Source organism: Zingiber officinale, chromosome 1B (genome assembly GCF_018446385.1).
Source record: "Zingiber officinale cultivar Zhangliang chromosome 1B, Zo_v1.1, whole genome shotgun sequence".
NCBI lineage: Eukaryota > Viridiplantae > Streptophyta > Magnoliopsida > Zingiberales > Zingiberaceae > Zingiber > Zingiber officinale.
The window spans coordinates 111,150,353-111,173,438 of record NC_055986.1 but is presented as its reverse complement, the minus strand read 5'-3'; positions in this window follow the sequence as shown (position 1 = coordinate 111,173,438).

The following is a 23,086-nucleotide window of genomic DNA, read 5'->3' as shown; positions in this document are numbered from 1 at the left end:
AACCCAAACCAAAGACTGACAAAAACAAACCAGGCCGCCTGTAAGCGTGAGGCCCACGAGCTGGGGATTTGCACCCCCCCTGTGCACGATGATATCACGTGCGTTGCGCTCGATTTATGGATTTCCGGCTTGAACCCCCGAAACCACCTGATTTGGGCTCGGCCCGTGCATGCGTGTAGGTCCCCTTAACTTTGCTAAGCAAGGATGGAAGAGCTCCATATATAAGGTCTTCCAACCTTCTTAGCTTAGCAATGTGGGACTAAATGCATACACATATGCATTACCAGAACAACAACAAAATACAAGAAAAATAGTTTGAATTAAATTTTAAAAAGCACAGAACTCAACAATCCCCCACTAATTCAAATTATTTTGGTCGAAAACAAAGATATGTTCTGAGGCTTGGTTGCAATGAGTTTTTAGTGAAAATACCTTTCGGTTTGAATTTTCACCTAAGTACACCAATCTTATTCACATAGGTTTGAAGAGAACTCAATCTTGAACTTAAACCTTTTATATGTGAAAATCAATTGGTAACAACTCATCATGGGCGACGGTTGAATCCTTCTGGGTTGGTGCATTACGGCCATGCCACCGAATCTTGTTTCATAAGTGCTAAGGAGAGTTGCCTAGACCCCCCCCCCCCCCCACACTGCGGCCCCACAATTACACTTATATAGGTGAGTTCTCCAAGGATGTACTGCGAGCATCCTAACATTAAGAACTTGAACTCATTAAGAGCTCCTAAGCTCATCCTTATTAACAGTCACGCATCTATCCAGGGAAGAGACTATGAGATTACATCTCAATCAATTTGATGCTTATGGTTCACCCTTATAACTTGTTTATACCACATTGAACCTACTTCTTGGGATCTCCAATCAGATAGGTGTTGGTGCGGGAAACATCCGACGATCGAACTCAAGTTTTGATTATGGCAAAGAGATTCAAAGTTAAGTTTAATTGTTATCTAATGTGTGTGATTGAGTGTTTCAGGAAAGTCCTAGCTGCGGTTAGGCAAGTGGAAAACCCTAGGGGTGGTAACCCTATGTGGAAAGTCTTGGTGAGTCGAATCTTCGGACAAAAATCCTAGGGGCGGTAACCCTAGGTTAAAATCCTGGTGTCGTGAACCGGGTAGAAGTCTGGATGGGTCGAGGACCGGACATCCAGCATGAAGATCGGAAGCATCGGATGCTGAGCAAAAGTCCAGTCGATCTGGAGGATCGCACTGGAAACAGGTAAATCTCCTGAGAGGAGTAGGTGAGGACGCGTTCCCCGTAGAGGGAACAGTAGGCGTCGGGTCGACCTAGGGTTTCCGGTTGGACCCGGACAGTTTGGAGACTATCAAATAGTCATTTATCATATCTATTATGTGCTAACTTTGTGCTGTAGGATATTTTTGGGGATTAACGTATCTTGCAGGGACCAAAGTGCATTTTACACCTCGGAGGAATAGTACCCGAGGCGCCTCAATGGAGCTTGGAGGCGCCTTAGGTACAAGGCTGAAGCTGGCTGCGAAGTGAAGATGGAGGCGCCTTCATAGAGACTGAAGGCGCCTTAGACTGCTTCATAGAGGCACCTTGGATCAGTGATGAAGGTGCCTTGAGTCAGATAAGAGGCAGCGACCAGAAGATTATCACAGCGTTAATGATGGGATAAACCCTTATGGTTTGAGGCGCCTCAATAGGGCTTTGAGGCGCCTTGAACACCCTTTATAAGGATGTCTCGAGGCAGTAGTTAAAAATATAACATTACAAGCAACCCTTCTGCTACGAGCTGCTAAAGAGATCTTCCGACAAAGCTACGACTTGACACCGACAACCCTGAGCTCTGAATCTGCGATTTCTATTTGTTGTCGGTATATTTTTATGTATTCAATTGTACTTCATTTGTAATCATTTTACGAAATAGTAGGTGTTGCCCAAAGTAAACGTTTAACGAACGTGAGCCTTGGAGTAGGAGTCGTACAAGGCTCCAAACCAAGTAAATACCCTGTGCCCTTGTGTGTGTTTGTTATTTCTTTATAGTTTCTGCTGCTAACTCTCGAACGTTTTATGATTCTGAAATGAGTGAAAGCCATGAGCGCTATTCCCCCCCTCTAGCGCTTCTCGATCCAACAATAGGTTGGGTTGCCGCTATAGATGAAACCAGGATAGACCTCAGTCTCATTCCCTTACTGGATCTCTTGATTTTCTTAGAATCAAGTTCTTTAGTAAGTGGATCAGCGATATTGTCCTTTAAACTTACAAAGTCCAATGACACCACTCCAAGAGACACTAGCTCACGAATAGACTTTAATCTTATTCGTACATGTCTCTTCTATTTCTGGTTATACTTGGAGCTTCTAATCTGAGCTATTGTTGTTTGATTATCACAGTGTACTGAAATAGAAGGTATTGGCTTCATCATCAAGGGAATTTCAGAAAGAAGACCCTTAAGCCAATCAACTTCAGTTACTGTGGTATCCAAAGAATACAATTCTGCCTCAAATGTAGAACGAGTTATAATCGTCTGTTTAACAGACCTCCAAGCAACTTCACCACCTCCAAGTGTAAAGACATAACCAGTAACGCCTTTACATTGAGCAGTGTCAGCTATCCAACTAGCATCACTATATCCCTCCAGGACTGCAGGGAATCTCCCATATCACAAGCCCAAGGATATAGTGCCTCTTAGGTATCTGAGTACTCTGTCTAATGCATCCCAATGCGTTCTGTCCGGACAGCTGGTAAACCTTCTCAATTTCGTTATAGCAAAAGAAATATCAGGTCTAGAACAATTTACTAAATACATTAGACTACCTATTATTTGTGAGTATCTTAATTAAGACACTGTCACACCACTCTTATTCTTGTGGAGAGTTTTTGAAGGATCATAGGGTGTGACGAAAGATTTAACTTGGCTATAGCCATATTTCTCTAATACTCTCTCAACATAAAGTGACTGAGAAATTGTTATTCCATCAGTTAAACGAGTCAACTTCAGCCCTAAAATCATGTCAGCACAACCCATATCCTTCATATCAAACTTATCACTTAAGAGGGCCTTAGTCTCATTAATAATAGAAAGGTTAGAACCAAAAAGTAGGATATCATCTACATATAAACATAAGATAATACAATTATCACCTTTCATTTTAGCATACACACATTTATCAGTCATTCATTTCAAAGTCAAACGATAGCATAGCTCTATCAAATTTTTCGTGTCACTGCTTTGGGGCTTGCTTCAAACCATAAAGAGATTTGACTAACCTACAGACTTTATTCTCATTTCCAGAAACTACATGTCCCTCAGGCTGATCCATATATATCTCTTCTTTAAGATCTCCATTAAGGAATGTCGTTTTGACATCCATTTGATGGACCTCAAGATGATATATGGATGTCAATGCTATTAACACTCGGATTGTAGTAATTCTGGTAACAGGAGAATAAGTGTCAAAATAGTCAATCCCTTCTTTTTGTTTGAATCCTTTAGCAACTAGGCGGACTTTAAATTTATCTACTGACCCATCAGGTTTTAGTTTTCTCTTAAACACTCATTTACATCCTATAGTGATACACCCAGGAGGTAAATCTACCAACTCCCAAGTGACATTAGAGATAATAGAGTCCATTTCACTTTTAATGGCCTCTTTCCAGTGCTTAGCTTCAGGAGAAGCCATAGCATCTCTATATGTCACAAGGTCACCTTCTATATTATAGGTGATAAAGTCCTGGCTTAAATCCGTAGACATACGTTGCCTCTTGCTCCTTCTCAGTTCTATATACTCACTAGATTCATCTAGTCTAGAGTGACTTGAGGAAGGAGTACCTACTACGGATAATGGGACCTCTACGGAAGCAGGCTTATCTCTAGTAGGAATACTAGATATAGACTGAGGTGTTCTTATCTTCATAGGAAATATATCCTCAAAAAATGTAGCATCACGAAGTTCTACAATAGTATTTGCATCTATTCCAAAAATTTTTGATTTAATAATCAGAAACCTATATGCAATACTATTTTGAGCATAACCCAAGAAGATACCATCTATGATCTTTGGACCAAGTTTTTTTCTTCTGTGTTCAGGTACTAGTACCTTCGCAAGGCACCCCCATACTTTAAGGTATTTCAAACTTGTCCTCCGGCCTTTCTAAAGCTCATATGGGTTTTTATCCCTTGACTTCATGGGGATTCTATTTAACACATGACATGTAGTGTATAGAGCCTCCCCTCACATGAAGTTGGGCAACCCAGAACTGCTTAACATGGAATTAATCATATCTTCAAGGGTTTGATTTTTTCCAAGACGAACGTCGCACTCCGGACCCAACCTCAGATTGCGGAACACCAAGCCTCAGGACAAGGAAACAGAGAGGGAAGGGAAGGAGGAGAAAGTAGACTGCTTGAGTGCGCACGAACCACGAATGGAGGCGCAACATTTATTCACTTTGATGCTTCGCCAGCGAACCAAAGCGTCGGTGAAGCACTGCTTCGCCAGCAAACCAAAGCGTCGATTCGGTTCCCTCACACGCGGGACATAACCAAACCCAAACCAAAGACTGACAAAAACAAACCAGGCCGCCTGCAAGCATGAGGCCCACGAGCTGGGGATTTGCACCCCCCTGCGCGCGATGATATCGCGTGCGTCGCACTCAGTTTATGGATTTCTGGCTCGAACCCCCGAAATCACCTGATTTGGGCTCGGCCCGCGCATCCGTGTAGGTCCCCTTAACTTTGCTAAGCAAGGATGGAAGAGCTCCATATATAAGGTCTTCCAACCTTCTTAGCTTATCAATGTGGGACTAAATGCATACACATATGCATTACTAGAACAACAATAAAAAACAAGAAAAATAGTTTGAATTAAATTAAAAAAAACACACAGAACTCAACATAATGGATGTAGAGAACTCCAAATCACACCAAACAAAGACTTTTGTACTCGCTAACTCTCTTTAATATATTTATGTCCTCAAATATCAATTTGATATACTATACCAAAAGCAATGATTTTTTCAACTAGTTCAATACTTGAAAAAAAATATCCACTGTTCATTATTCATAATATGAAACATCAATGTGATACACTATATTGAGAGTTGTACTTTTTTTAATTTATTTCCAATCAAATTACATTCCACCAATCAATTGATATACTGTAACAATTAATTAGTGGAATGTTATACGATCATAGAACCATTCTCAATCAATTGACAGATCTATAGCAATCGATTGGTAGTCTAGGGGTGGAGAAAAATACCAAAATTTTTGATATATCACATGATCCTGTCAGGAATCTTAGAAGACAGAACTGCCAGAATGACATGGCTGGAATGCTGACCGAGTCGTCATACCCCTGAGGGGGAGGGCATGATAAGTTGTCTTCCATGTTGACCAAATCGTCAGAAGGTCTCTGGTCAACACTACCTGCAAACAACGATCGGATTTCCCCAATTCCTGGCACCCCGATGCTCGAGACAGATCCCACGAATATATAAGAAGTAGACTAAATAGTAGCATAATAAAATAAATAAAGAGTAAGTACGATGATGTACCCTGATCCAGGGGGCGTCCTCTAGTGGATTAGTGAACTGGTCATGACACTGATCAAGTAGTCGTGGTCCTGAAGGATAGATGAATGTGAGCCGGAGGATCCAGATCTGACAACACAAAGTTGGATCTGACGACATAGAGCCGGATGCGACGGGGATCTGTTAGCACGGAGCTAGATGCAGTCTGGATCGCCGGAATATGATAGTGGCACGCATGTCAAAATACAACAACAGCTCGAAGGCCGAATAATACCAACAACTCACAATCGTAATAGTGGTGCGAAGAGCAAAACATAGTTGCTTGATGGCCGGAATGCAGTAATGGATCAGATGTCGGATCGACATTGAAAGCGTGCTATAGTACGGGTGACTCAGAGGACGACGTCAGCTAACCACAAGGGTAGCGAGGAAGAGGAGGAGATCGGAGATATGCTCGGCGCCATCGGTCAAAGAGGCAGTGTAGCGTCTAAGGCCGAAAGGAGGCGGTCTAGCCATCCGAGGGAGGTTGGTGGCTAGACACAAGGAAGTCAACGCCATCGGCTAGCTGAAGACAACGGAGAGAATGGGGGTGGTTGGCGTAGGTGCTCATCACTGGTAGCGGCGTGAAGGCGTGGCTAGTGGTGTTCACGTGCATCGGCAGCGTGAACGAAGGGCGGCGTTGGCCGCTAAAGGATCAAGGCAGCTGGCTACGAAGCCGGTGGTCGTTGGAGGTGGCTTGGACACAAGAGAGAGAGATAGATCAGAGCTTGCAATAGGGGAGGTGGCGCGCGTGAGGTCCTGCCACGGTGTGGTCACGAGAGAGAAGAAACATGAGGGAGACAACATAGAAGAGATCAGCGAGAGGGGAGTCCTCCGCGATGGGGATGACGTCGACATCATCGGCCTCATTTACTAGTCCCCCTCCTCCCCTTGAGGCGGTGGCAAAATCCTCCAGCCAAAAGCCACCCCTACCTTGATGAATAGTGCCCCATAAAATGCCAAAACCCTCAAAACATGAAAAGATCAAAATGCCCCTTGCCACCTCCATAATTTCTCTTGGGCCCTTGTGATATATTCGAATTACAAGCATTCCCTTAAAATTTAGTCGAAGGAGGTGCAAGTCCAACTGACTAGGCAATCATCGCAAAGGCTAAATCATCCCCGAGTATAGAGTTAGATCGCTAGATTAGTCGTGTAATGTCAAGCTCGTATCTATGGCGATGCCAATCGAGTAACGAAAGCAGTGTCGAGCAAGTGATAGGAGCAATGCCAATCGAACAACGATAGTTATGATGAGCGAGTGATAAAAAATAGTATTACACGAGTGTCGAATGAGCCAAGTACCACCGAAGCAATAAGCGAGGCAAGTGATGACCAAATAGCGAGAACCTAGCAGAGTGATGAGAAAAATAAGTGTCGAGCGAATGCCAAGCAGACAATCAAATGGATGCAGAGGTGATGTAGAGTAAATGACTGGCCCGTTGTCAAGCACATGCAGATCCGATGAATCAAACGAGCACATAGCCTATGAGATCAAAGGTGCACATAAGCAAAAGTCGTGGTCCAAGAGGGCATAGCGCCTGAGAACTGAATGGGAACATAACCCGTGAAATCAAAGGCGCATGAAAGCGAAAGTCAAGAGCCGAACAAGCGTGGAGCAAAAAAATTGAACAGGAGCATAGCCTGTGAAATTGAAGGTGCACGGGAGCAAAACCCGTGAAATTAAAGGTGAACGAGAGTGAAGCTCGTGAGCCGAGCAGGTGTAGAGCCCAAAAATTGAACGGGAGCATAGCCCGTGAAATCGAAGGCGCACTAAAGCAAAAGTCATGATCTAAGTGGGAGTAGAGCCTAAAAACTGAATGGGAGCATAGCCGTGAAATCAAAGGCACACGAAAGCAAAAGTCGTGAGCTGAGCAGGTGTAGACCCCGTGAGATACTCTGGTTCAAGACCAATGGAAATACTCTTGTTCGAGACCCATGGAAATACTCTTGTCCGAGACCCGTGGAGATAGCTCGACCCCGAACAAGGGGGATAAGGAATCTGATAAGCTGGTCCAAGAACAGTGAAGACCGCTCAACCCCAAACGGGGGAGATAAGAGATCCGATAAGCTGATCCAAGACCAGTGAAGACTGCTCGACCCTGAGCGGGAGAGATAAGAGATCCGATAAGTTGGTCTGAGACTAGTGAAGACTGTTCTACCCTGAACAGGGGAGATAAGGGATCCGATAAGCTAGTCTGAGACTTGTGAAGATAGCTCGACCTCAGACCAAGGAGATAAGAGATCCAATAATCTAGTCCAAGACTAATGAAGATCACTCGACTCCAAACGGGGGAGATATGAGATCCGATAAGCTGGTCCAAGACCAGTGAAATCCGCTCGACCCCGAATAGAGGAGATAAGAGATCCGATAAGCTGGTTCGAGACTAGTGAAGACCACTCGACCCCGAACAGGGGAGATAAGAGATCTGATAAGCTGGTCCGAGACTAGTGAAGACCCCTTAACCCCGAACGGGGGGATAAGGGATCCGATAAACTGGTCAGAGACCAGTGAAGACCACTCGACCTCGAATGGGGAAGATAAGAGATATGATAAGCTGGTCTGATACTAGTGAAGACCGCTTGACCCTAAACGAGGGAGATAAGAGATTCAATAAGCTGGCCCGAGACCAATGAAGATCGCTCGGCGCCAAACAAGGGAAATAAGGGATCCGATAAGCTAGTCCTAGACCAATGAAGATCGCTCGACTCTGAATGGGAGAGGTAAGAGATCTGATAAGCTGGTTCAAGACCAGTGAAGTCCGTTCAACCCCGAGTGAGGGAGATAAGGGATCCAATAAGTTGGTCTGAGACCAGTGAAGACCGCTCGACCATAAATGGGGGAGGTAAGAGATCTTATAAGCTGGTCCAAGACCAGTGAAGACTACTGGACCCTGAGTAGGGGAGATAAGGGATCTGATAAGCTAGTCCAAGATCAGTGAAGATCACTTGACCCCGAACAGAGAAGATAAGGGATCCGATAAGCTAGTCCAAGACCAGTGAAGACCGCTAGACCCTGAATGAAGGAGATAAGAGATCCGATAAGCTGGTCCAAGACCAGTGAAGATCGCTCGACCCCGAACGGGGGAGATAAAGGATCCGATAAGCTAGTCCGAGACCAGTGAAGACCACTCGACCCCCAACATGCCCGATAAGGGATTTGATAAGCTGGCCCAAGACCAGTGAAGACAGCTCAACCCTGAACGAGGGAGATAAGAGATCCAATAAGCTGGTCTCAGACCAATGAAGACCTCTCGACCCTGAATGGGCGGCACAGGAATCTCTAACGCTGAGCACGTGGCTCAAATATAACTTAAACCAGGCTGAGCGGCTAAGGAGTCTCTAACGCTAAGCCTGTGACCCAAATATAACTCAAACCAGGCCGAGCGGCTCAAGAGTCTCTGACGTTGAGCCTGTGGCCCAAATATAACTTAAACTTGGTCGAGCGGCTCAAGAGTCTCTGACATTGAGCCCATGACTTAAATATATCTCAAACTTGGCCCAGCAGCTCAGGAGCCTCTGATTCTGAGCCCGTGGCTCAAATATAACTTAAACCTGACCACGCGGCTTAGGAGTCTCTTATGCGGAGCCCGTAGCTCAAATATAACTCAAACTAGGCTAACGGCTCAGGAGTGTCTGACTCAAAGGTTTATAGTCACTGATAGACAAGGGTTTATAGTCGTCGCTCGACTGTTGATTGACATAGACAAGGGTTTATAGTTGTTGCTCGACTGTTGATTGGCGTAGACAAGGGTTTAATTATAGTCGCCGCTCGACTATTGTATGACTCGGTCCCTCGACTCCTGAATACTCGTGGAGTTGGAGAGATAAATAACATCGATCCCTTAACTCTCAAATGTCCGTGAAGTCAAGGAAAAAATAAACTGAGCCTCAACCATCAAAGGGAGCGAACCCCCTAGTAATATGAGGGATCAGGGCTCGTAGCAATAGGAGGAAGCAAAGCTCCCTGGGTGGAGGCCCTAATCCCGGATTGGAGACTAAGGCCTCTAGCCCGTAATAAAAAATCGAGGCCCCTAGATTCAGATCGGGAAGCTGTACCACAAGTATCCAATCAAGAAGCTATGCCCATAGTATCTGATCGGGGAGTTGTGCTCTTGGTGTCTAATCGGGGAGTTGTGCTCCTAGTATCTAATCGGGGAGTTGTGCCCCTGGTGCCAAATCGAGGAGTTGTGCCCCTGGTCTTTGATCATGGAGCTAGACTCTTACTCTTTGATCGAGGAGTTATAGCAAATCCTACTGCCAAAAGGAAAGTATAATAAAAAAAAAATTGACCTGCTGACCGACTGAGGATCTGACTCGGTTCCTTGACTCCCGAATACCCGTGGAGTGAGAGAAGAATATAATATGCTAGTTGAAATACACCGGGATCATGATGATGACAGAGTTTTCCGACGTCGTCCATCTTCACGTTGCAGATCAAGCGGAGTTCCCACAGACGACCCCAATATGATCCTGTCGGGAAGCTGAGAAGACAGAACGACCAAAATGATATGGCTAGAATGCTGACCAAGTCGTCATGCCCCTGAGGGGGAGGGTATGATAAGTTATCTTCCATGTTGACCAAATCGTCAAAAGGTCTCTGGTCAACACTACCTGCAGACAGTGACTGGGTTTCCTCGGTCCCTGGCATCCCGATGCTCGAGGTGGATCCCACGAATATATAAGAAGCAGACTAAATAGTAGCATAATAAAATGAATAAAGAGTGAGTACGATAGCGTACCCTGACCTAAGAGGGCACCCTCTAGTGGATCGGTGAACTGGTTATGACGTTGATCAAGTAGTCATGATCCTGAAGGGTAGATGAATGTGAGCCGGAGGAGTCGGATCTGATGGCACAAAGATGGATCTGACGACATAGAGCCGGATGTGGTGGGGTTCTGTCGGCACGAAGCTAGATGTGGTCTGGATCGCCGGAATATGACAGCGGCACACATGCTTGAATACAACAGCGATTCAAATGTCGAATAATACCAATAGTTCACAATCATAATAGTAGTGCGAAGAGCGAAACACAACAGCTCGATAGCCGGAATGCAACAATGGATCAAATGTCGGATCGGCATTGAAAGTGTGTTATAGTACTGACGACTCGGAGGACGTCGTCGACTAAGCGTGAGGGCAACAAGGAAGAGGGGGAGATCGGAGTCTGCCTGGCGCCGTCGGTCAGAGAGGCAGTGTAGCGTCCGAGACCGAAAGTGTTGGATCGTAAAGTTCGCTAGAGGGAGGTGAATAGCGATCGTTGAAAATTCGTTATTGAATGAAAGTTCGCAACGGAAAGTAAAAACAAACAACGCTAACAAAACCAATTTTACTTGGTTCGGAGCCTTTGTCGACTCTTACTCCAAGGCCCGCACGTAAGAGTGCTTTTGATGGACAATCACTATATATTCAATAATAAGTACAAGAATGAATTACAATGAAATATTTAAAGACTTTGTTACCGACAACAAAAGAGTAAGTCGGTGTTCATCGATTGTCGGAGCAGTTGTTGAGCATTATTGAAGCGTTCTGGGGCAACACACAAAGGCTTTAATCGTTCTAAATTTTGTTGTCTTCGATGTGCTGGTTGAGGCTCCTTTTTATAGCCGAGCTTGACCTGATCAAGATTCACCTATCTCGGGATCAGGTTTGACTCACCGTCGATCGGTCGACCGATCCCGTCTGAATCGGTCCGCCTTCCGGTTCTTCTTCTTGAATATACTTTCTTCATTCGGTCGACCGATCTTGTCGTTCGGTCGACCAATCCCAGCACATCTGGTCTGATCAACTCGGCTCGACCACATCACCGCTTATCCCCGGTTCGGTCGACCAATCCTGAGGTTCGATCGACTAATCCTGAGGTTCGGTCGACCGATCCCCTGGTCGAACCCAGTCCACTCGTCGGAACTCTAATCTTGCTGCTTGGAGGTTCGGTGGACTAAACCGAACGTTCGGTCGACCGATCCCGGTCGAATCTAATCTTGCACAAAGTGTTAGTCTCCTGTAAAATAGAGTTAGCACATAGCAGATAATATGTAAAAAAATAATTTTGACAACCTTCGGACTGTCCGGTTCTGACTTCAGATTTTCTCTGAAAATCCTAGGTCGAACCGACGCCTACTGTTCCCTCAACTGGGAACTCGTCCTCACCAAGTCACTCCCCTCCAGTGACTTACCTTACCATCCTGCCAGACATCCGGTCAGCCGGTCGACCTATCTGAACTTCGTGCCAACTATCCAGTCGGCTCGTTGACCTAGCTGGACTTTGTGCCAGATATCCGGTCAGCCCGTCGACCTATCTAGATTTCTTTGCCAGATATCTGGTCGACCCGTCGACCTATCTGGACTTCTCCTGCACACTCAGTTAAATCGTTAGATCACAATAAACCTAACTTAACTTACTTTGTCATTCATCAAAATCTGAGTTAGACCGTTAGTGCTAATCGTACCAACAGAAAGGAGGCGGTCTAGCCGTCCAAGGGAGGCTGGCGGCTAGACATGAGGAAGTCAACGTCGTCGGCTAGCTGTAGACGATGGAGAGAAAGGGGTGGCTGGCGTAGGCGACCATCGTTGGTAGCGATGGGAAGGCGTGGCTAGCAGAAGAGATGTAGTGTTCACGTGCGTTGGCAGTGTGAACGAAGGGCGATGTTGGCCGCTAAAGGATCGAGGCTGGCTGCGAAGCCGACAGTGCTGGAGGTGGCCTAAATGTGCGCGTGCACGTGCACGCGCGCGAGAGAGAGAGAGAGAGAGAGAGAGAGAGATCGGAGCTTGCAGCAGGGGAGGTAGTACGCGTGAGGTCCTGCGATGGTGTGGTCACGAGAGAGAAGAAATATGATGTAACGCCCGAAAATTCTCAAACTTGCATTAGAATTATTCTACGATTTTTCTGGAATTTCTAGATATTTTTCCGGAATTTTCCGAGTAGCGGAAGTAGCAAAAATAAATATAAGCGTAAAACGGCCTAAGCGGGGATTAAACCCGAGACCTATGGTTTAGTGGACAAGGCTAGTAACCAGTGGACCCAGCAGGGCTGTGCTGAAAGGAAAGGGGAACAATCCTAGTTAAGTGGGATTTGGGCGGAACTTACCACTAAGTATAAATAGGAAACTTAAGTTGGGTTTGGGTTAATTTGGTTCTGCAGCCATCTCCTCATAAACCCTCACCGTGACCTATCCCTCTCCCAAAAACCGGCACCGCCGCCCACACCTCTCCCTCCTCCTCTCTCGGCACCCAAGCCCCAAGGGCTCTCGGATCACTTTCCGGCGACGACTCCAACAAGAAGGTTCTTCTTCGCGAGAGGAACGCAAAGACGTAGCGGATCGTCGAGAGGACCATCTCCACCGGAGTTTTAGCGAATAGAATCGTAAGAAATTACGATTAGGAGGTAAGAAACCCCTCACCTGCGGTATAATAGCTTCCGTTTGAGTTTTATGCTTTAGTTAGGATGTATGCAGATTGTTTTATCGATATCTAGGGTGTATTTAACTCTCTTTTCAGATTAGGGTCTTAGTTGAACACCTTTAGAGGGGCCGGGCATGTCTTCCCTCTTCAGATAGGAGGTTAGATGTTGTCGGGTGCCTAGAGGTGGTCTCCTAATAGAGAGGAGAGTTAGGGCACGCGTGGGTGTTCGATAAAATAGCTAGTTTAGTAAAAATGCACCCTAGGCATCTTTAACACGGTTAGATACATTAGAAGTATCTATTCAAGTATACTCAGTTTATTACCGCTTATATGGATTAGATATCCAATGGGTGGGCTCCATAGTTGCCTCTAGGTTCAGATAACCTAGTTCTAGGTTCGAGATAACCTAGTTTCAAAAACAGATTAGCTACTTGATATTTTACTTTCGGTTGCATCTTGGATTAGATATCCATTGGGTTGGGCTCCCATAGTCGTCCCTAGATTTAGATAACCTAGCTAGGTTTAGATAAACTAGTTAACCCTACTAAATTCGGGACTTGCAAACCCGGGTCTAGTTAGGGATCGCGCATAGCAAGTACTGCCGGGCCCCTCAGAGACATGTTTAGTATTTTCACTTACTATGTATTAGTTTTCAAAACTCAAAATCAGTTATACCAATTGAGTTTGATTCAGTTTAGTTTAGTTTAGCTCAGCATTATGCTTCAGTGTAATTTTCCATGTTAGCTCTATGTTCAGCTTATGTTATGCCATGCTTGTATGACACTATGCCATGCCATGCTTGCATATTCAGTATGTTTTCCAAAAGCATGTTTTAAAAGCATATTTGCATCGTATGCATGATTTAGTGAGGTAGATGGTTTCTTACTAAGCTTTTTAGCTTACAGATACTATTTTCCTTATACTGCAGATACAGGTAAAAGGAAAATGGACTAGCAGTGGAGGACAATGCGAAGATGGTGTGTGTGTGTGGAACTGGAATCAAAGGTCCTTAGGGGACTTAGCAGGATGAACATTAGACTCTTTAGCATGTTTACCTTAGCACTTTACAGTTTATGGTTTAATACTTTCATCTTTATGCACCTTTAGTTTTGGAACGTACTAAACTATGAAAGAATGAGTTAGATTGTTAGTAGTCATTATGGGAATGCTTGTTAATGCATGTTAGAAGTAGCTTCAATTGATTTAGAACTACTGTGTGAGGTTTTGGCACGCCAAAGTGTTGAAATCAGAACTTCCGGGTGAAATCAGACTCTGATCGGTCTCCAGACCGATCAGGGTCTGAGCTGTGCCACTGGATCGGTCAGCCGACCGATCCAGCGAGATACAGTATGCTACTGTATCCTCCTGGATCGGTCAGCCGACCGATCCAGCGCGATACAGTAGCGATCCCAGGTATTCCAGGTGCCTGGATCGGTCAGCCGACCGATCCAGACATACCTGGATCGGTCTGCCGACCGATCCATCACCGGACAGTAGCGAACCCAGGATTCTGCAGGTTCCTGGATCGGTCAGCCGACCGATCCAGCCTCTACTGGATCGGTCTGCCGACCGATCCAGCCTCTACTGGATCGGTCCCCAGACCGATCCAGCCAGTGTTCGCGTGGGGGTCAATGGATCGTTCCACGGACCGATCCAAAGCTCCAATTTTGCCTCCTCAGCCTAGCTATGAATATCTAGAAGGTAGTGGGACATGAAATCTCACTCTCACAGAGTTAACAGAGGCAACTACAATAGTTTAGTAAAATTTTTATTCAGCCCAGTTTTCCGCATTAGTAATTTAGCTGCAGTTAGCAAAGAAACTGTAGCGGTCCGCCTTGCAGCCTAGCAGTAGAAGGTGGGTCGTTACAGCCGTGTTCCATACTTCCTACACACACATCAGCATTGTACCTGCAGCTTCCAAGTAAGAATACCTCTACTCTCTATATGTTCCTTGCTTTCTTATTTCAGTTCATGTTTATATATACCTGAAGCATGCTAGTATATGATAGTTTTTAGACATGATATCAGTAGTTGTGAAACTATGAATGCTTTAGTTATGTATGTTCTCTATGTCATTAGAAATGGCACGAGGACGCCCAGCTAAGCGGGCACCAGCTACTGAGCCCCAGCAGGAGGCTGGCAGCAGCATACCCCTACCGTCACCCCGGAACCGAACTTAGCAACCCCAGCATTTATAGAGGTTCCACCAGTTCAGCCAACAGCACCAATACCAGCACCAGTAGTCCCAGCAGCTGAGCTAAGGAAAGAAGCTTACCTAATCCAGTGGCAGAGAGTTAAGCCCGAGAATTTCTCAGGCACTAGCGAACCATGGGATGCTCAAGCATGGTTCAAAACACTGGAGAGGATAATGGAGCTTCTAGACTGGCGAACAGGAGAAGGTTAAATGTGCTTCCTTCTGCTACAGGGGACGCTAGCATATGGTGGGAGAGAGTTAGGCGGCGGATGAATCGAGATGTCATGGGCTGACTTGAGAAAGAGTTCTTCGAGAATTCTTTCACATGCGATTCTGAGACCGCCTGACGAGTTCATTGAATTTCGCGAGGCAACCTCTCGGTGGAGGAAGCCGGTGAAGAAATTCAACAGTTAACTCGTTTATGCCCGAGCTAGTCGGCGAGAAGGAGCGAATCCGGTTGATGCTCAAGATCTTGAGGCCGAGATAGCGATGAACGTGGCTGGTGGCGTACATAAGCCACAAACCACGGAGGAGTTAGTGAGCGCGCCTTGACCACGAGAACATTATCGAACAGCATAAAGCGGCGGCGGTCTCCTCGAGTCAAGGCCAAGGCTCTCACACTCAAAAGCAGCAAGGCCACGGCTAACTCTAGGACAACAGCGCAAATCGGGGAGTGACTCAAAGGAGGACCATCTAGCAAGCGACCCGGTTATCAAAGTGTGCTACTTGTGGGAAATTCCACCACGGGGTTTGTCGGCACGCGAGGATGCTTTGAATGTGGACAAGAAGGGCACATGGCCAGCGGTGCCGAACAAGGGGTCTTCCTCGACCACAGATTGACATGCAGGCCCGGCCAGTTTATATCGGATGCGATGCACTAGAAGGTCCCTTATCGGCCGGGCAGATTAGAAGCCCCTCCAGCTATGGCGAATGCGAGGATCTACTCACTCACCGGAGAGGACGTAGCCAATGCCTCGACGGTCGTCACAGGTCGATTAGCATTTTTCGGTATAGTGCTACTGTTCTATTTGATCTTGGGGCAACCCATTCATACGTAGCTAGGGTGTTCTCCGAAGATTAGAAATACCATCGAAGTACTCGGTGGTCGGTTTTGACGACACTACCTTGGGAGAAGTTATGGCATCCACGCCTGGCTCGAGGCGGTGCCGGTCATTATAGCGGGGAACTCTTCGTGATCGATCCTGCTGGAAATGATGACTACGGCGTCATCACGGAATGGACTTTACGATCGGATCGGTGCTTCCATAGAGTGTCGTAAGCGGTCGTATTCCAACCAAGCGAAGCGGTTTGAATACATCGTGAATCAAGAGAAAAGCCAAAGATTTCTCTCGATGAAGGCCCGAAGTTGATGGATTCGGGATGTCCGGGGTACCTAGCACATGTAGTCGATACTAGTCAAGCAGAACAGCTAGCGAGGTCCGAGTCGTATGTGACTACCAGTAGTCTTCCCGAGGACAGGCTTAGCACCAGCACGGAGATTGAATTTGAGATAGAGCTCTTCCCGGTACTAATCCCATCTCCAAGCGCCTTATCGCATGGCTCCAGTGAGCGAAGGAACTTGGGAGCAATTCTGAGGCTCGACAAGGGTTTCATCATGAGTCACTCACCATGGGAGCGCCTTGTATTGTTCGTGAAGAAGAAGGATGGAAGCATGCGGTTATGTATAGAGATCCCTGAATCAAGTCACGATCAAGAATAGGTATCCTCTTCCGAGAATCGATGACCTGTTCGACCAGCTAAAGGGAGCAGCGGTGTTCTCTAAGATAGATCTCGGATCGGGTTATCATCAGGTGAAAGTCAAGGAAGGGGATGTACCTAAGACAACATTCGGGACCAGATACGGACACTACGAGTTCGTAGTCATGCCTTTAGGCGTGACCAATGCTCCACTACATTCATGGACCTCATGAAGAGTATTCAGGGAATACTTGGACAAGTTTGTCATCGTGTTCATAGTTGACATCCTTATCTATTCAAGTACTCAGGAGGACCATGCAGAGCATCCGAAGACAGTTTTGCAGATCCTTCAAGAACCAGTTGTACGCCAAATTCACGAAATGTGAATTTTGGCTAGACCAGGTAGCCTTTCTCGGTCACATCATCTCCAAGGATGGTGTTATGGTAGATCCCAGCAAGATAGAAGCATAAATGTGGAAGAGACCTAAGAACGCCAAAGCTTTACGGGATTAGCAGGATATTACAGGAAGTTTGTAGAGGACTTCTCCAGGGATAGCCTCCCCAGCGGCTCTTACCGGGAAGAGCAGAAATTTCGGTGGACGGAGGATGTGAGCGACTGAGCTAAAAGGAGGTTGACCAGGTGCTCCCGTTTGGCTCTACCGACGACACCAGTGACTTTGACATCTGGTGATGCCTCTAAGTTGGGACTAGGAGCGATACTTGATGCAAACGGCAAGGTGATCGCCTATGCCTCCAGACAACTCAAGGATTATGAGAAGAACTACCCTACTCATGACCTTGAGCTTGCAGCAATAGTGTTCGCTCTCAAGATTTGGAGACATTACTTATATGGAGCTCAGTGTATACAGATCATCAGAGTCTGAAGTACTTCTTCACTCAGAAGGATCTGAATATGCGACAGCGCAGGTGGCTAGAGCTGGTCAAAGATTACGACATAGACATCCTCTACCACCCAGGGAAAGCCAACAAGGTAGTAGACGCACTCAGCAGAAAATCCAGTGCTACCTTGTTATCTCTTACAGCCATGTCACCACCCCTACAGAAGGAGATCACGGATTTTGGTCTCGAACTCATCGTCGGACAGCTCTCTACTATGACCTTAGAGTCTACCTTGCTTGGTGATATTCAGTCAGCTCAGGACCAGGACCCTGAAATTCAGAAAATCAAGCAAGGGCTAACAGAATCAGAAAGTAGAGAATTCAGAGTGTCCGATAGCGGGGTGTTGTATTTTGGTGATAGACTCTGTGTTCCAGATCAGGAGGAGCTACGGAGACAGATTTTAGATGAGGCTCACAGGACTCCCTATGCGATGCATCCAGGCTCCACCAAAATGTATCAAGACCTGAAGAAACGTTTTTGGTGGCCTGGGATGAAGCGAGACATCGCCAGATATGTTAGCGTCTGCCTCACCTGTCAGAGGGTCAAGGCGGAACATCAGCGACCAGGAGGAGTCTTGCAGCCTATACAGATTCCAGAATGGAAGTGGGAGGATATCTCTATGGATTTTATAGTGGGACTGCCCAGAACCACGAATGGGTTCGATGCCATCTGGGTAATAGTCGACAGGTTGACCAAATCAGCCCACTTTTTAGCCATCAAGATATCCTACTCCATGGAGAAGCTAGCTCAGTTGTATCTCCAGGAGATCGTCAGACTACATGGAGTCCCACGAACCATCATTTGAGAGAGGCAATGATTCACATCACTACGGGGTGTACAATCGGCATTGGGTACAAAGCTAAAGTTCAGCACAGCATTCCATCCTCAGACAGATGGACAGACGGAGCGAGTAAATCAGGTACTCGAAGATATGCTCCGAGCTTGTGCCCTAGACTTTAAGGGAAGTTGGTGCAAATATCTGAGTTTAGCAGAGTTTGCATACAACAACAGCTATCAGGCCACTATCGGCATGGCACCTTACGAGGCTCTCTATGGGCGGAGGTGTAGATCTCCAATCTGCTGGTATGAGAGTGGTGAACAGAAGGAACTAGAGCTTCAGACAGATCTAGTAGCAGATACCACAGCAGCTATACAGCAGATCCGCCAGAGGATAGAGACAGCTCAGAGCCGTCAGAAGAGCTATGCTGATACACGGCGCAGACCCTTAGAATTTTCAGTTAGGGATTCAGTGTTCCTCGGAGTAGCTCCCATGAGGGAGTAATGCGTTTTGGGAAGAAGGGCAAGCTAAGTCCCGGATATGTGGGACCATACCTTATCAGCGAAGAGTGGGCAAGGTAGCATATGAGCTAGAGCTACCTCGGGAGATGTCATTTGTCCACAATGTATTTCATGTCTCTATCGTAGAAGTAGCCACAGGCTCCACCAAGTAATTCCTCGTGTCTTTGTGTGATGATGAGTCCTCATTACTTTGATCCGCTACTTTAACTCGTACGATTTACGAATTCAAAAATAGTTAAAGCCACGAGCACTATTCACCCCCCTCTCGCTCTTCTCGATCCAACAATCAAGAGCATCGATGAAGGGGGAGCTACATCAGATGAAAGCAGCAGTTGTAAAGCCCGAAAATTCTCAAACTTGCATTAGAATTATTCTACGATTTTTCTGGAATTTCTAGATATTTTTCCGGAATTTTCCGAGTAGCGGAAGTAGCACAAATAAATATAAGCGTAAAACGGCCTAGGCGGGGATTGAACCCGAGACCTATGGTTTAGTGGACAAGGCTAGTAACCAGTGGACCCAGCAGGGCTGTGCTGAAAGGAAAGGGGAACAATCCTAGTTAAGTGGGATTTGGGCGGAACTTATCACTAAGTATAAATAGGAAACTTAAGTTGGGTTTGGGTTAATTTGGTTCTGCAGCCATCTCCTCATAAACCCTCACCGTGACCTATCCCTCTCCCAAAAAAACCGGCACCGCCGCCCACACCTCTCCCTCCTCCTCTCTCGGCGCCCAAGCCCCAAGGGCTCTCGGATCACTTTCCGACGACGACTCCAACACGAGAAGGGTTCTTCTCCGCGAGAGGAACGCAAAGACGTGAGCGGATCGTCGAGAGGACCATCTCCACCGGAGTTTTAGCGAATAGAATCGTAAGAAATTACGATTAGGAGGTAAGAAACCCCTCACCTGCGGTATAATAGCTTCCGTTTGAGTTTTTATGCTTTAGTTAGGATGTATGCATTTTTTTATCGATATCTAGGGTGTGTTTAACTCTCTTTTCAGATTAGGGTCTTAGTTGAACACCTTTAGATGGGCCAGGCATGTCTTCCCTCTTCAGATAGGAGGTTAGATGTTGTCGGGTGCCTAGAGGTGGTCTCCCTAATAGAGAGGAGAGTTAGGGCACGCTAGGTGTTCGATAAAATAGCTAGTTTAGTAAAAATGCACCCTAGGCATCTTTAACAGCTCAGTTAGATACATTAGAAGTATCTATTCAGTATACTCAGTTTATTACAGCTTATATGGATTAGATATCCAATGGGTGGGCTCCCATAGTCGCCTCTAGGTTCAGATAACCTAGTTCTAGGTTCAGATAACCTAGTTTCAGCAAAACAGTATTAGCTACTTCAGTATTTTACTTTCAGTTGGCACTGTACTGGATTAGATATCCATTGGGCTGGGCTCCCATAGTCGGTCCCTAGGTTTAGATAACCTAGTTAACCCTACTAAATTCGGGACTTGCAAACCCGGGTCTAGTTAGGGATGCGCGCATAGCAAGTACAGTTGCCAGGGCCCTACAGCAGCATGTTTAGTATTTTCACTTACTATGTATTAGTTTTCAAAACTCAAAAATCAGTTATACCAGTTGAGTTTGATTGCAGCTTCAGTTTAGTTTAGCTTAGCTCAGCATTATGCTTCAGTGTAATTTTCCATGTTAGCTCTATGTTCAGCTTATGTTATGCCATGCTTGTATGACACTATGCCATGCCATGCTTGCATATTCAGTATGTCTTCCAAAAGCATGTTTTAAAAGCATATTTGCATCGTATGCATGATTTAGTGAGGTAGATGGTTTCTTACTAAGCTTTTTAGCTTACAGATAATATTTTCCTTATACTGCAGATACAGGTAAAAGGAAAATGGACTAGCAGCGGAGGCTGGAGGACAATGCGAAGATGGTGTGTGTGTGTGGAACTGGAATCAAAGGTCCTTAGGGGACTTAGCAGGATGAACATTAGACTCTTTAGCATGTTTACCTTAGCACTTTACAGTTTATGGTTTAATACTTTCATCTTTATGCACCTATAGTTTTGGAACGTACTAAACTATGAAAGAATGAGTTAGATTGTTAGTAGTCATTATGGGAATGCTTGTTAATGCATGTTAGAAGTAGCTTGATTGATTTAGAACTACGTGAGGTTTTGTACATGAAGTCTTGAAATCGAACTTCGGGTGAAATCGGACTCGATCGGTCTCGAGCGATCGAGTGCAGCTGTCTGGATCGGTCGGCCGACCGATCCAGTGAGATCTGATGTTATCTTGTATCCTCACGGATCGATCGGCCGGCCGATCGGTAGCGATCTGATAGCGATCTCGGGTATTCGGTGCACGGTTGGTCGACCGATCCATCTGGATCGATGCCGACCGATCCATCACCGACGATGCGAACCCGAGTTGCGAGGTTCTGGATCGGTCGCCGACCGATCCGTTCCCTGGATCGGTCCCCGGACCGATCCGGCCACTGAAGCGTGGGGGTCGATGGATCGTTCCACGGACCGATCCAAAGCTCCATTTTGCCTCCCCATAGCTATGAATATCCAGAAGGTAGTGGGACATGAAATCTCACTCTCACAGAGTTAACAGAGGCAACTACAATAGTTTAGTAAAATTTTTATTCAGCCCAGTTTTTCCGCATTAGTAATTTAGCTGCAGTTAGCAAAGAAACTGTAGCGGTCCGCCTTGCAGCCTAGCAGTAGAAGGTGGGTCGTTACATATGAGGTGGAGACCACATAGAGGAGATCAGCGAGAGGGGAGTCCTCCGCGACGAGGATGGCGTCGGCATCATTGGCCTCATTTGCTGGTCCCCCTCTTCCCCTTGAGGCGGTGACGAAATCCTCCAGACAAAAGCCCCCCCTGATGAACAGTGCCTCATAAAATACCAAAACGCTCAAAACATGAAAAGACCAAAATGCCCCTTACCACCTCAATAATTTCTCTTGGCCCCTTTGATATATCCGAATCACAATACTTACTGTATTGAAATATACCAAATCATACTAATTTAACAGTATATCAAAAATTTCGATATGGTATTACATTGTACCAAAATTTTTGATATAGTATAACATTTTTTTGAAATTTTTCTATATACAATACCGATGCCAAAATTTTACTCTAAACGATATGGAATTTAACCATATCAAAAATTCGATATACTGAAGTTTTGATATATCAAAATTTCGGTATGATATAAGTATAATTTTTATATACCGAATATTTCGATACGATATACGATATTTGATATACCTTCCCTAGATAAATATGTCAACTGATTGGGAAAAAAAGGGATAAAATGAGTATTGAGTACATGATTTAGTAATTTTAAAAATTACTTATATGATTTAGATATTCCAACTGGGCACCCTTGTGGGCATGTGATTTAGATATTTCATTGTATAAAAGGGAATTTATGTTCATCTCATGTGCCCCTCACATATCCGTTTTTAAAATATATGAAGAAAGATAAATCACGGAGTCAACTTATAGCTGACCGTCAAATAGTTAGGAGGTGAGAGAATTTTTCCTTGATCGCTAGATTTAGATATTATGAATAAAATAATATCGAACCTGAGATGATCGGCGTGGCTTCATGAAAGATGTCTATCAACCGTCAAAATAAATCAAAATGCATGCCCCATTTCGTGATTTAGATAATTTACTAAATTAAATTTCAAGAGTCGTTCCGATTCAACTCGAAAGGGTTAGAGAACAGAGGAGGGGCATCATGAGTTCATGAATGGACTAGACGATTTTACGAGAGCGAGAGCTTCCTCGGTAGCTATCTAAATACTAATCCATCAATATTCCACAGGCACCGGATAGGCCATTCGATTATTGTACATGTAATTCTGAAATGAAGGGTCAAGTCACAAACTCGATTAAAAGTTGACTTTCAATGGGCATTGTGGTTTTTGATCTATCGTTGCACTTCAATGTGACTCTGAGGTGGAAGACTCACTCAGTGTCGTTATCTTTCCTCCATCTCTTGAATAATTTTTTATTTATTTAAAAAATTAATTATAAAACAATCTTGTCTTTTT